The sequence below is a fragment of the Pongo pygmaeus genome, chromosome 17 (genome assembly GCF_028885625.2).
Source record: "Pongo pygmaeus isolate AG05252 chromosome 17, NHGRI_mPonPyg2-v2.0_pri, whole genome shotgun sequence".
Taxonomy (NCBI): Eukaryota; Metazoa; Chordata; class Mammalia; order Primates; family Hominidae; genus Pongo; species Pongo pygmaeus.
The window spans coordinates 29,210,333-29,222,537 of record NC_072390.2 but is presented as its reverse complement, the minus strand read 5'-3'; the positions used below and the strand labels follow the sequence as shown (position 1 = coordinate 29,222,537).

Here is a 12,205-nt window from a genome sequence, read left to right as displayed (position 1 = left end):
AAAAGCCAAACAACAAAATGGGGTTTTAAAAAAAACCATTTGCGACTCACATCATGGAGAAAAATCTAGTGTCCTAAAGCACAAAGATAAAGAGCTCTTAGAAACTGCTAAGAAAAAAACTAACGCGGCAACAGAAAGATTGCCCAATCAAACACAAATGACCCTTAAACATATTAAAAAAATGCTCATAATATAAAAAGTTACTTGTAATTAAAAAAAAACTCATGATAAGAAAATGCAAATTAAATTTAAACCAAGATAAAATTTTTCAATTTACCTTGTTGGAAAAAAATTCAAATGTTTGATAACATGTTTTATTGGTACTCAGAAAAAAGCATTCTCAAAAATTACAGGAAAGAATGTAAATCAATATATTATGTATGTTGGGTGATTGATTATTAAAGTAACATGTATGTTCTTTTTCATTCTGCCATTCCACTTTTGGGAATTTATCCTGTAGGCCTACTAGCACATGTGCAAAATAACATATGTACATGGTTATTCACCATAGCATTGTTTGTAGTAACAGAAGACTGGGAATACCCAAACGTCCACAATGGAAGAGTGGTAATATAATGACATATCCATCCAGTGGAACACTACCATGGAGCTATAAAACTACCCTCTAGGCACTAAGAAAAGGCTCCCTTTTTATGAATGGGTTGAAATTCACAGGATATACTGTTATGTGAAAAAAATTCCAGGGGGCACAGTACATACAGCATACTACTTATTGTGTTAAAAAATGGTGAGGATAAGAAAATCTACTACGTTTGCTTGCTTATGCCTAAAGAAACTCAAGGATACACGAGACTTTTGTACCATGTGAACAGGCTACCTATTCAAAAATCAAATTAAAAAGGCAAAAGAAAATGCTAAGATAGTTGTGTTTTATGTTTTGCTTTACCAGAGGATCTGTAAGATGTGGTTTCTTTTGTTATCTCATTGCTTGATCTGAAGAAATCATAAGGAAATAGGACCTTTCTTTGATCCCACTGGTGAGTGGCCATGGGGATCTATCCTTGCAGAGTGAGAATGGGAGACCTCCTGCCCAGCATACTGAGCCCTCCTCCACACTCCACTCTGTAATTACAGACCCCACTCTTCCTCTGCAGGAAGGCTGTGACCTTGGCCTTGGCTTGGTTTTTGCTGTTCTAGAGGCATGTGACAGCTCAAGGAAGGTCGATCTGTATCTGACAAGAGATGTCTGTGGGCTCCTCAACAATATGAGATGGTACAACTTTCTATCCAGGTGTCTAAATTTGGGCTACAACAAAATACTATAGATTGGTGGCTTCAATACCACCTGAGGAAGCCCCGTGAGGAGAGGCTGTGATGATGGGAGGGAAGTTCTCGCATCCTCACCTGGCCTTTCCTAGGTGTGTGTGTGGAAGGAGAAAGAGCTGTTATGTTTCTTCCTTTTATTACAAGGGCATAATCATGTCTGGGGGCTTCACCCTCATGGCCACATCTGAACCTAAATGCCTCCTGAAGGCCCCACTTCCTATTACCCTGATTGGGGATTAGTGCTTTAACACATGAATTTGGGAAAACAGAAACATTCAGTCCAGAGTATCACGGGTTTGGATTTTGTATAAATTCCTAAACTGGGTACGGTTTATTACAATGTGGCCCTTTTCTTTTGCCAATGCCTTTATACAACCTGATGTTTGTTAAGTCTAGGAATGAGGCAACAGTCTATGTGTTGTCTGACAGATTGACATAAACCATTTCAGACAAATGGAAATCCTCTCCTACTTCAATAGACCTCCTTCAGGAACCCATTTCAGGGTTTAACACTCTCAGTGGGATGGGGATTACTTATTGTCCAGCTATAAATACCAGTGATTCTTGTTCGGCACAAGTGGCTCAGAGGTGTGGTGAGGAACCACAGAGACCTTGGGAGGGGCAAGCTATAAGGCGGGTTCAGACCTCAGAAATAGAATGACCTTGGCTGGGGGTGGCAAGAAAGGTGAACATCTGGCAGGCAAAGATTCTTAGTTACAGAAAGGCAGATGGGCAGGCAGGACAAGAGGTCTATGGCAACCTAAACGTAAGGGCCAGGGAGTGAGTCCAGGAGTTGGGGCCTCAGGCTGACAGTACAGGTAGGTGTTAGTAGCACCATGTGCCTTGGAGGAGTAATGACCAGTCAGGATGAGGCCAGCCTCTGGTCCTCAGGCAGCAGAGGACAGACCTGAGGGTCTGGGTCCGGGCTGCCCAGGAGCCTTGAATTTCCCTGTTTCCACCAGGAACTCAAGGCTCTCTAACTCGACACATTACAATGCTTGTGCTTCCAAAGTCCACGGAGAAGTCAAGGTCCTAAAGGCCAGTTTTAGTACCACTGCCCCTTGGTATTCATGGGGAAATTGGTTCCAGGATCTCTTTGGATACCATTGACAGGATGCTTAAGTCCCTTATATAAAATGGTGTGTATCTGCACACAACCTATGCACACCCTCCTGTATACCTGTAATCATCTCTAGATTACTAATAATACCTAACATAATGCAAATATTGTACTGTATTGTTTTTTACTTATGTTATTTTTATTGTTGTATATTACTTTTATTTATTTACTTATTTTGAATGTTTTCAGTCTGCAGTTGGTTGAATCTGTGGCTGCGGGTGAGGACACAAAGGGCTTCCTGTACATGTGTGCGAGAATTCTTAGCACAACTTCCATCTTTGATATTTAAATCAATCTAATTTAGTTCTATTCTATTTAGCCTTAATTGAGACTAAAAACAAAGTTGCCCATTATCTCTTATGAGTCAGCTATGGACTTAAAAATCATATTTCATTAGTTCCTTAGTCATCTTATCTAGACTTTAAGAAACTTACTTTAACCCTCCAGCACCGGTCTTTTTCTGGCTCTTTAAAATCGATGTTTGCCTTCTGTATCCTTGTCGTGTTTTCCATGATGCTTTTAAACTCTAGTTTTGACTGGATATTCAACAAGGTGCAAAGTGTTGTTTTTTTTTTTTAAGGTGATAAACTGAAAGTAATACATTTCTGATTAAAAAGCCTCTGTTCTCTCTTTCTTGGTAAGACAGGCATTAAAATATAAAAGCCAGAACATGAAATAAGAAGTGCTAATGAAAATTTCACCAAGTTGGAGTTTAGATTTTAAAATGTTGCTAATCTAATAAGAAACCCAGGATGAATGTGAAGGATCAGGCAGCTCAGAGAGGATCTGTGCTGTGCCTTCAAAATGTCCTCCAAATTTCACATGAAAAATGGTTTGTGATTCCTTTTAATCAGTGATGACTCAACTTATTAAAAAAAATGAAGCCTCAACAAGTACAACTGGAAAGGAACCTCCCCACCACCTGCATAAATGATCGCTGTAGTCAGCGCCACTTGCATGTGGGGTATTAATACTGCAGCATTTCTCCTGTGTGACAGATCTGGTTTCAATCTGTGTTTCTTCAATTTTTATCAGTGTTGGCCTAGATTTCCAAAGCTGAGCTAAAATGGAAATATCCTCCCCGCAACCCGCTTTAACCCATCTGTCTCCTTTTATTTACATAATATAACATCTTTTTCCTTGAAGAAGTCTAATTTATTTATTTATTTATTTAAAAAAAGCAAAATGGAAGTAAAATAAATAGAAAGTCTTTCCTCAAAAAATAAAACATAGGATCGTCCCTGTGGGTTTATACCTAACCAGCTCTCACTACGACAGCGAATTTAATAAAAAAAATCAGTATGAGGCAAGGCTAAACATCAACAAGAACATTTGTTTAATATGCCCATGACTTTAGAATCACCTTTCACTTGTCAAGTGATTCAGTGACACCTTCCAAAATACAGAACACGAGAATATTTCTGATAATCTGCTAATGTTGGTCTCCTTATTCCAAAGTGGGGAAGTCAGCCTGGATAACGACTTTGCTAAGTGCTAGCATGGGAAGGGTTTATAATTATGCAGACTCTGTTGTTGTTACTGCTGTCAACAGAATAATTTATCAACTTACGGTGTCTCATCAAGGGACCAAAAGCACATCACCAGTAAGATATGATTTCTAAAGAAGACTTAATTACCACTCTATGTGTTTTTAATGCTGGCTGAAAATATACAAGAAGACAAGCTAAAGTGACATGTGACAAGTTCTCATTTAGTCTGTCAGCCATGATAGCATATTCAGAAAGATAAACAATAAAAAAAAGGATCAAGAGATAAAGGTAGATCCTCCCATGACCTCGAAATAATTATAGTATTTGCTGGTGAGGCCAAAGTTTCTGTACACAGATACCTGACATAGACAGTTCTATAGAATTCAAGGGAAAATTAGGGGAGGGGACAGGAGACAAGCTCAGTGTGTGGTATTAATCGAGTAGTATTTTGACTGAGCCCCATCTGAATTTTTATTTACCCATTCTAATATTTCCTGGAAACTAAGGCTTTTTACTTCTCTCTCAATCTACTCAAAATGAACTACTCCCCATCCCAAGGTGTTGCCAGCATTTATTTACCCTTGTGAAGGCAGCGACATATCATACCCTTCAGTGCCTCTCTGCTCCTCCTCCATCCTCAACAAGCAAGTAGTCACTAGCAATTAATCAGACCAGCTCAAAGGAAACATGGTGGCTTTTAGGCATACAACAGACCCGTTAGACGTGGAGGACGGAGGCCTATTTCCCCTATGTTCAAAGTTTCTTGTAATAACAAATATATAGTAAAAAGTGACAGGAGTTTCGGCTGAAGTTGAATTGTTAAAGGGATATTTTTAAGTAAAGGAAAAGTCATCACTGTTTATTGAAACAGTGGCCTGGGCTGCTTTTCCGATTCCCATTGGTAGTAAACTTTGCTTCTGGACAGAAACCTTTTCTTTTGTTCTTTGGCTTGAAGCACATTAAATTCAAGTTTTCCTTAAAAATAAAATTTGAAATAACTCCTTAAACCTGCCGGCTGCTGGACTACGAAGATGGGAGGAGGGACATTTCAGGAGTCAGCTCAGGTACCTGTGCTGTAAAGCCTGGCACAGCTAACATCTAGAAACGGGACACGGATTAGAGGAAAAGCAGAAAACACGGAGTGAATATCACAAAACAATCAAGATGAAGAATGGAGGAACGGTTATCCTAAGAGCTGTCAGGAAGGGCCACAGCAAATGCACTGAGGGATGTAAAGTTATGTTTGCCAACTGATGAAATAAATATCAAGGAGGAGAAAAATCTCTTAGGAAACAAGCAAGTCGACAAAAAGGAGATAAAGAAGAACTGCAGGTTTCAAATCTCTGGTGTAGATAATTTTAAAAGCATACACAAACATCAGATTTTAATGTCAGTTTCATCAGAAATCAACAGGATTAACCATGTTTCTCTTTTGATTAGTGGTGATGGCATGCCCTGGCATTTTCTGTATTAAATTCTCTGTAAGAGGCTGGGCGCAGTGGCTCATGCCTATAATCCCAGCACTTTGGGAGGAAAAGGTTGGAGGACTACTTGAGGTTGGGAGTTCAAGACCAGCCTGGGCAACATAGTGAGACCTCGTCTCTACAAAATTAAAAAAAAAAAATTAGTCGATTGAGCCCAGGAGTTTGAGGCTGCAGTAAGCTATGATTGCGCCATTGCACTCCAGCCTACACCACAGAGCAAGACCCTGTCTCTAAGAAACAAACAAATAAATGAATTAAAACTCTCTGTAAGAATCCATGGGAACACGTGCAGTTTCTTGTGGATCTGTGCACTTTTATAAACATGCTGTGCCTTTACTCTCTGTGCAAGCTTGTCTCTCTTGTTCCATCTCTAATTTGCTTCTGGCACCTCTCCTCTCTTCTCCTTTCTGCCTCTCCCATTTTTCTTCTCCAAGGGGCAGCCAGAGGTCCCCATCGCAGCACAGTTCCTCAGGTCTCGGCTTTGTTTTCCTCGCCTGATGGAGCAGTGTGACCAAGTGGTTCCCTCAAACACAGGCTTACTCTTTTAAGGGGAAACAAATCATCAAACCTTCTAGTCACTCACTGCAGGGTCCCTGTAGGTCCAATTCTGATGCCAGCAGGAATGTCTCAGTGTGGACTGACTTGCAATAAGGACCTAGAGGCAGGCACTGGCAGGTGAACCCCAGCCCCGCTGGCAATGGGAGGCAGCTTTTTAAAGTTAGAACATCATAGTGAAGGGAAGACTCACCCGCTCCTTCTCCGTGCCAGCTCTCTCTCCTTCCAGCTTCCTGCATTGTCTTGCTCTTCCCCTCACTTGTCAGCTACAATTGGCTGGAACATAGTCTTGGGCTGACTCAGAATGCAATGTGTAAAAAACTTTCAGTTAAATACTTCCTTCACTTTTCTATGATGATGAGGAGCTGTGCTCTTCTTCTGATCCTTCAACTTCCAAGACACTCACAGATTCCTGCTCACTGTCTCTCCCCATCTTCTCACTCTGCTCATACCCTTGCCAGCCCTAGCCCCACCCTTGCCCAGTGAACGCCTAAGTTCCTAAGTGCGTCCTCGGCCCTCCGTGACTGGTCCAACGTCCCTGCCATCTGCTCTTGAAGTACTGCATATGCCTGCCTTTCAGAGGTCTTGCAATTCGAATTTTGCATGATTTGCCATGTTTTGGATTAGTCTGGCTTTCCTACCGTACACGTGAGGCAGACATAGGTTCCAATTTTGTCTATGATGATCCTCAAGTCTGGCACGTATTAGGCAACCAGAAATATTTGCTGAACGACTGAGTGATAAAAGGGATTGATCTGATATTTGTTCTATTCTTGTCATATGCTTTCTCAACTATTTTCTCCTTCTCTTGGTACCAGGTCTTTCCTGGTAGAGAGAAGAAAGTCACTCCGTTTTCTCATAGCCACTCTGAGGGCAGGCAGCCTGGGAAGTGGTCTGTGGAGGCTTGTGGCTGGCAATGAGAAGACTTTTCTTCTAGTTCAAGGTCAAGAGCCCAGTATGACCTTTGGCCAGAGACTTCATTACTCTGGGCCTCGATTTTCTCTTTGGTAAATGAAAATCAATTCTTTCTGCTTCTTCTGCCTCATATGGGGCTGTTGTTGGGACAAAACTGAGTTTTAAAGGTGCCGTATAAAGATAATGGTTACATAAACATAATGCATCCTTAAAGTAAAATCTTTGTGGCACTTCTCTACCATCTCTTAAAATTTCACATACCACCGATGAATTCTCTATAATGTGGGCCTTCTTCTTTGAAGAAGTCTGATTTTCAGAGAAGCTACCTTTTCAGTAAACAGATCATCCATCCATCCATCCTGTAGGCAAATTGTTACTGAGCACACAATTATGCAAGCAAATACAATACAGAATGGTAAGATCCTGGAGAGGCGAAGTAGAGGCTGCTCAGGCAGAAAAGAAAAGCGTGCCCCATCCAGATCATGAGGTCAGAGATGGCTGCAGGGTAAGTGAAGTCTGCACTGGGATCCAAATCTCGATTACCAGGGGATGGCAAAGTGAGGGGCGTGTGTGCATGTGATCAGAGGTCAGAGGTGAGAGGAGCCTGGAGGACTAGAATAACAGAACAGAGTCCACATGCCTGGAGCTCAGAGTGGGGCAGGAAGCAGAGGAGATGGTGAATAGGGGAAGAAGAGCTAGAAGGGAATAGAGGACAAAGGGTTTTGTTAAGAAAACTTGACCTTACCCCAAGAATACTGGGGAAACTTTGGCGAGCTTCAAGCAGAAACATTACTTGATTACATCTGACTTTCGAAAGTGTCACTTTGGTGTGCAGTGTGAAGAAAGGATTAGTTAGGCAGGGCAATGGTGGAAACAGGAAGAGCGGCAGGACTGGCCCTTGTAGAAATCAAGTGAGAAATCCTGGTGGCTTAGATTCAGGCAGTCACAGTAGGAGTGGACTGAAGTGGGTGGATATAAGGGGGTGCCTTTACTGACCCAGAGATCAGGGAGGAAGGGGAGGTTTGCGGGGAGGAAAGATGATGAGGGAGGTGCTTGTGGTCATACAAATGGAGTATTTAGCAAGCAGCTGAATTTGTGAGTTAGGAGCTCAGGATAGAGATGAGGGCTGAAGACACAGGTAGATTTCAAAGTATTCTGCACAAACACTGCTAACTGAGGCCATGGAGTAGACGATGTCCCCCAGGGGGACTGTGTAGAGAAGACATAAGATCTGGAGAAAAGAAAGGGCTCCTAGTAATCAAACTTTGAGTTAAGGAGTCCAAGAAGAAGGGGTGGTTATGTGGGAGGGAAGCCAGAAGGACGTGGTGTTTGAGAAGCTTGCAGAAGGTGGGGGTGTATGGCCAGCCATGGTCAACACTCAGTGCCACCCAGAGATAAGACCTAAACCCAGAGACTCTTCTCATCACAATACCAAAAATGTGGAACTTGGACTTTTAGGTCGCAGGAGACTTTGGGGGATCTAGGGCAACGCTTCCTTTATGTTACATCCTCTAGGAATCTTTGTTGACTTCTCCAGCCAGAAGTGACTACCATCTCCAAATATTTGTTGAGCCAGTACTCTTTGCATTGAGCACTGGGAATTGTAAAAGAAATAAACTATGGTGCTTGAGGGGAGAAAGCACTTACAAAAAAATTAATCACGGCCGGGCGCGGTGGCTCACGCCTGTAACCCCAGCACTTTGGGAGGCTGAGGTGGGCGAATCATGAGGTCAGGAGATTGAGACCATCCTGGCTAACACAGTGAAACCCTGTCTCTATTAAAAATACAAAAAAAATTAGCTGGGCATGATGGCATGCACCTGTAGCCCCAGCTACTCAGGAGGCTGAGGCAGGAGAATCGCTTGAATCTGGGAAGCGGAGGTTGCAGTGAGCCGAGATCGCACCACTGCACTCCAGCCTGCATGACAGAGCGAGACTCTGTCTCAAAAAAATAAAAATAAAAATAAAAATAAAAATTCACAACTCGGTGCAGTCTCTACTGAGTGTCCTGTGACCACTGCAGAAGATGAACGCTTGGCTGGATGGTCAGGGAAGGCCTCCACTACAGGACAGGGCATGTCAGGAGACAGAGCAAGGGACATACTCCAGGTGGGGCTTCACTGCTTGAAAGGTGTGGAAGTGGGGTTGGCATGGTTTATCTGGAGGGCAAGGAACAGACCATGTGTTTAGAGAGGAGGACTCTTCCAGGGGAGCAGCAGGGGCATGGATGGAGCCTTTGGAAGGGGTCAGATGGAGGTGGACTTTGAAAGATGGATGGAATTTCGAACTACATGCTGCAGATACTGGGACACCAACTACAATGGTCACTCCTTAGGCACCATTTGGCTCTGATCTGTGTAATCTTACCTGTGTGATTATGGCTTTAATTTCTCTGAAAGCAATCTGCAGGTAAGGGGCATGTCTTTTTATCCTTTGATTGTTCCACAGGGACTAGCTCAGTATCTCTAACTCAAATATTCTTCATAGGAATGAAACTGTAAAGACACCTTTGTGGCCCATGAAGGCCAGGAATAGAGGCACAAAGCTCAGTCTCTGTGCAAAGAGACACACCGAGTAGTGTACATTGTACCCAATATGTAGCTTTTTATCCTTTATCCCCTTCCTGCTCCCCCTCTGAGTCTCCAAAGTCTATTATACCACTCTGCATGCCTGGCAAACAGGTGATTTAACTAATAGCATGATTTGCTAAGTCTACAATACCTATGATAAACAAATAGGAGAACATGGGAGCCCCTTAGTTTTAGGAGGATTGGGAAGTTTTCCTGGTGAGGATGATAGCTGAATGGAGACCTGAAGGGTGAAGAGCCAAGTGGCTGGCAGAGGGCAGGGGTGTAGCAGGCAGAGAAAAGACCCTGTGGAGAGAGAGCCTGTGGGGAAGGTGCATGGAGAGGCAGCCAGGCCAGGGGTACCACAGCCACCTGACCATCCGCCTCTCAGGGCAGAGCTGAGCAGAGGGGGTGGTAAATGGCCCAGAGCAGAGGGGGTGGTAAATGGCCCAGGGCAGAGGGAGTGGTAAATGGCCCAGAGCAGAGGGGGTGGTAAATGGCCCACCTGAGCTAAGGGATGAAGCCCACCATCTCCCTGGAGTCCGTGGTCATGAGGTGAACACAACACCCTTCACGGGATGCTGGTCCTGCCCATTACAGAAATCTGGCAAAAAGAAAGAAGAAAATGGCCACAAGCATTCAGCATCTCCAGCAGAGATTGTTTTCTTCTTGGAAAATGATTTCAAAACCTGATGTTGAAAGAAACATGCAAAATGGATTTAAATGCAGTTGAAATGAGAGTGGACAGTCTGGGCCTGCTGCTGATTGGAGACACTTCTCGAGCAGTGAGCGTGAGAGATGCTGGCGCCACAGCTGCCCCAAATCGAGAAGAAAACAGTCTCCTCTTGACACTGACGCTGAGTCACAGAGCAGCAGCTGTGGAATTTTATTTACTTTTTCTAGATTTTACACTGTAATTTTAAATTATAAATACACATTATGTCACAAAACACTACTGTCTATTTGACATACATTTTCTGAATTGTGCCATAAACTGAATTAAGGGCAGGAACACAAAAATGAGGATAGCATGGTCCCTGCCCTTGAGGACTGCCCGTTAAATGAGGAGACAGACCCTTGGGTAACAGCCCATAATATCATGCAGAGAGTGCACACCAGTGGGATGAGCAAAGTGCTCTGATCAGAGGAAAGAGCAATTAATTCTTTTATTTTTTTTTTAACTTTTCATTTAGCCCTGCCTAAGCAAGGCCTTAAAAAGTTCGGTTATGAACTCACAACTATCCCTCTCCATGGGGATCTTTAGTAAAAGGTGAAAGATTTATTCATTCTAACAAGAAACCAGAGCATGAGAGCAATTAATTCTGAGAGCTGGATTTGGGGAAGGTTGTGCAGAGAAAAGTGGAAAGCAGTTGTTTTCAGACCAGAGCCATGATTGCCTTGGAGTTGACCGGAGAGCTTACAAAAAAATGTCCTGTCCAGACCCTATCCCAGCCTCAGTGAAGCAGAACCTCTAGGGCAGGGAAAGCTGGAAACAGAACTTTTTCAGGTGTTCCAGGGTTTTTCTTATGCATAGGAAGGTATAAGAGCCACTATTTTAAGAAATGCTTGGGATTTCAGTAGAGAGGAAGAGGAGGCTCACGGCAGAGGTGACACCATGAAGATGGAGATGTGCAAGTGATTGATCGGGCAGAGTCCTGAGTGCAGCAGGAGAGGAAGCTGGAAAGTCGAACCGAGGCTGCCCACCCAAAGGACAGTGACTCCCAACCACACCTGTTTATCCAAATCGCCCCTAAAAGTGAAAAATATACCTACATTCGGCTCCGTTTCCAGAACTGGTCTCTTAGGTGGGGCTTGAGCATGTGCACGTAAGGAAAGGCTGCACAGGTGATTCTGATGAACAGCAGGGCTGAGCCCCCACTGCACAGGCTAGAACCATGGGAGGTTCTGAAGTAAAGGATGACACCAAATCCCTTCTCCTACCCATGGAAAGCCAGGTAGATTCTAGAATGGCCATTACCACTGACCATGTACTAAAGACTTTAGTGGCATCAGCTACATCCAGAAGTGAAAGATGTTCCATGTGCTGTGGGGCATGCTGTGTGATTCCTTAAATGTTCTAAAACAAGGAAAGCCCTACCATTTCCGCTCTACTCTGAATTCTGAGGGCCAGTTGGAAATTGTTCTTCTTGTAAACAAATGACTTCTGAATATCTAAACAGTAGCATGAATTATTAGACAACTGGATAATTTTTAGGAACTGTCAAACCAATGACATGTCTGTGCTCTGAGGGAGTTAAGGTCTGGAAGCAATCAGAGCAAAGATTCTGATTAGCGCAGGAAGAGACAGCAGCAAGGATTCCAGCAAAGATGCCTGAGGCTACGCAAGTTAATTAATGACTTAACATTATCTCAGGGACCCCAAACTAACTGAAATCAACTTGTTGGCATCCTGAAAGTGAGGTGAAAGTGGTTGGTAGAAATGTCATAATATTGTCTCTTAGGATTAATCATCAGCATCATAAAGATAGGCTTATAGTGCATTAGTCTTTCCCCAAGGAAATAAAGGGAGATGCATGGATATTACCTATAGCTTTTAATCAGAATTATATTCATTGCAAATGTCTTCAAATGCATTTCTGCTGCTTCACGGACGGTCACAGATTTTATACCTTTAAAGTATACCTCCCTAAGTATACTAGGCTGATGAGGCAAGAGCTTATTATGTGATATTATGTAGAATCAATATCTGGATGAATAAAGATGACCCAGAGCTAGTAAGTTACTCTAAGCACGAAGGCAACATGCAAATAATTCCCTAGGTTGTGG

General features: G+C 43.0%; 1 protein-coding gene and 1 non-coding gene across 7 annotated transcripts in view; both read right to left on the bottom strand.

Moving 5' to 3' along the window:
• L3MBTL4 (L3MBTL histone methyl-lysine binding protein 4) overlaps positions 1-12,205 on the bottom strand; it is a 462,348-nt gene that overhangs the window by 52,142 nt on the left and 398,001 nt on the right. The gene's annotated exons all lie outside the window — the stretch shown is intronic.
• LOC129019239 (U5 spliceosomal RNA) lies at positions 10,610-10,726 on the bottom strand. The gene has a single exon (XR_008495570.1). It is a non-coding gene; the product is annotated as a U5 spliceosomal RNA (small nuclear RNA).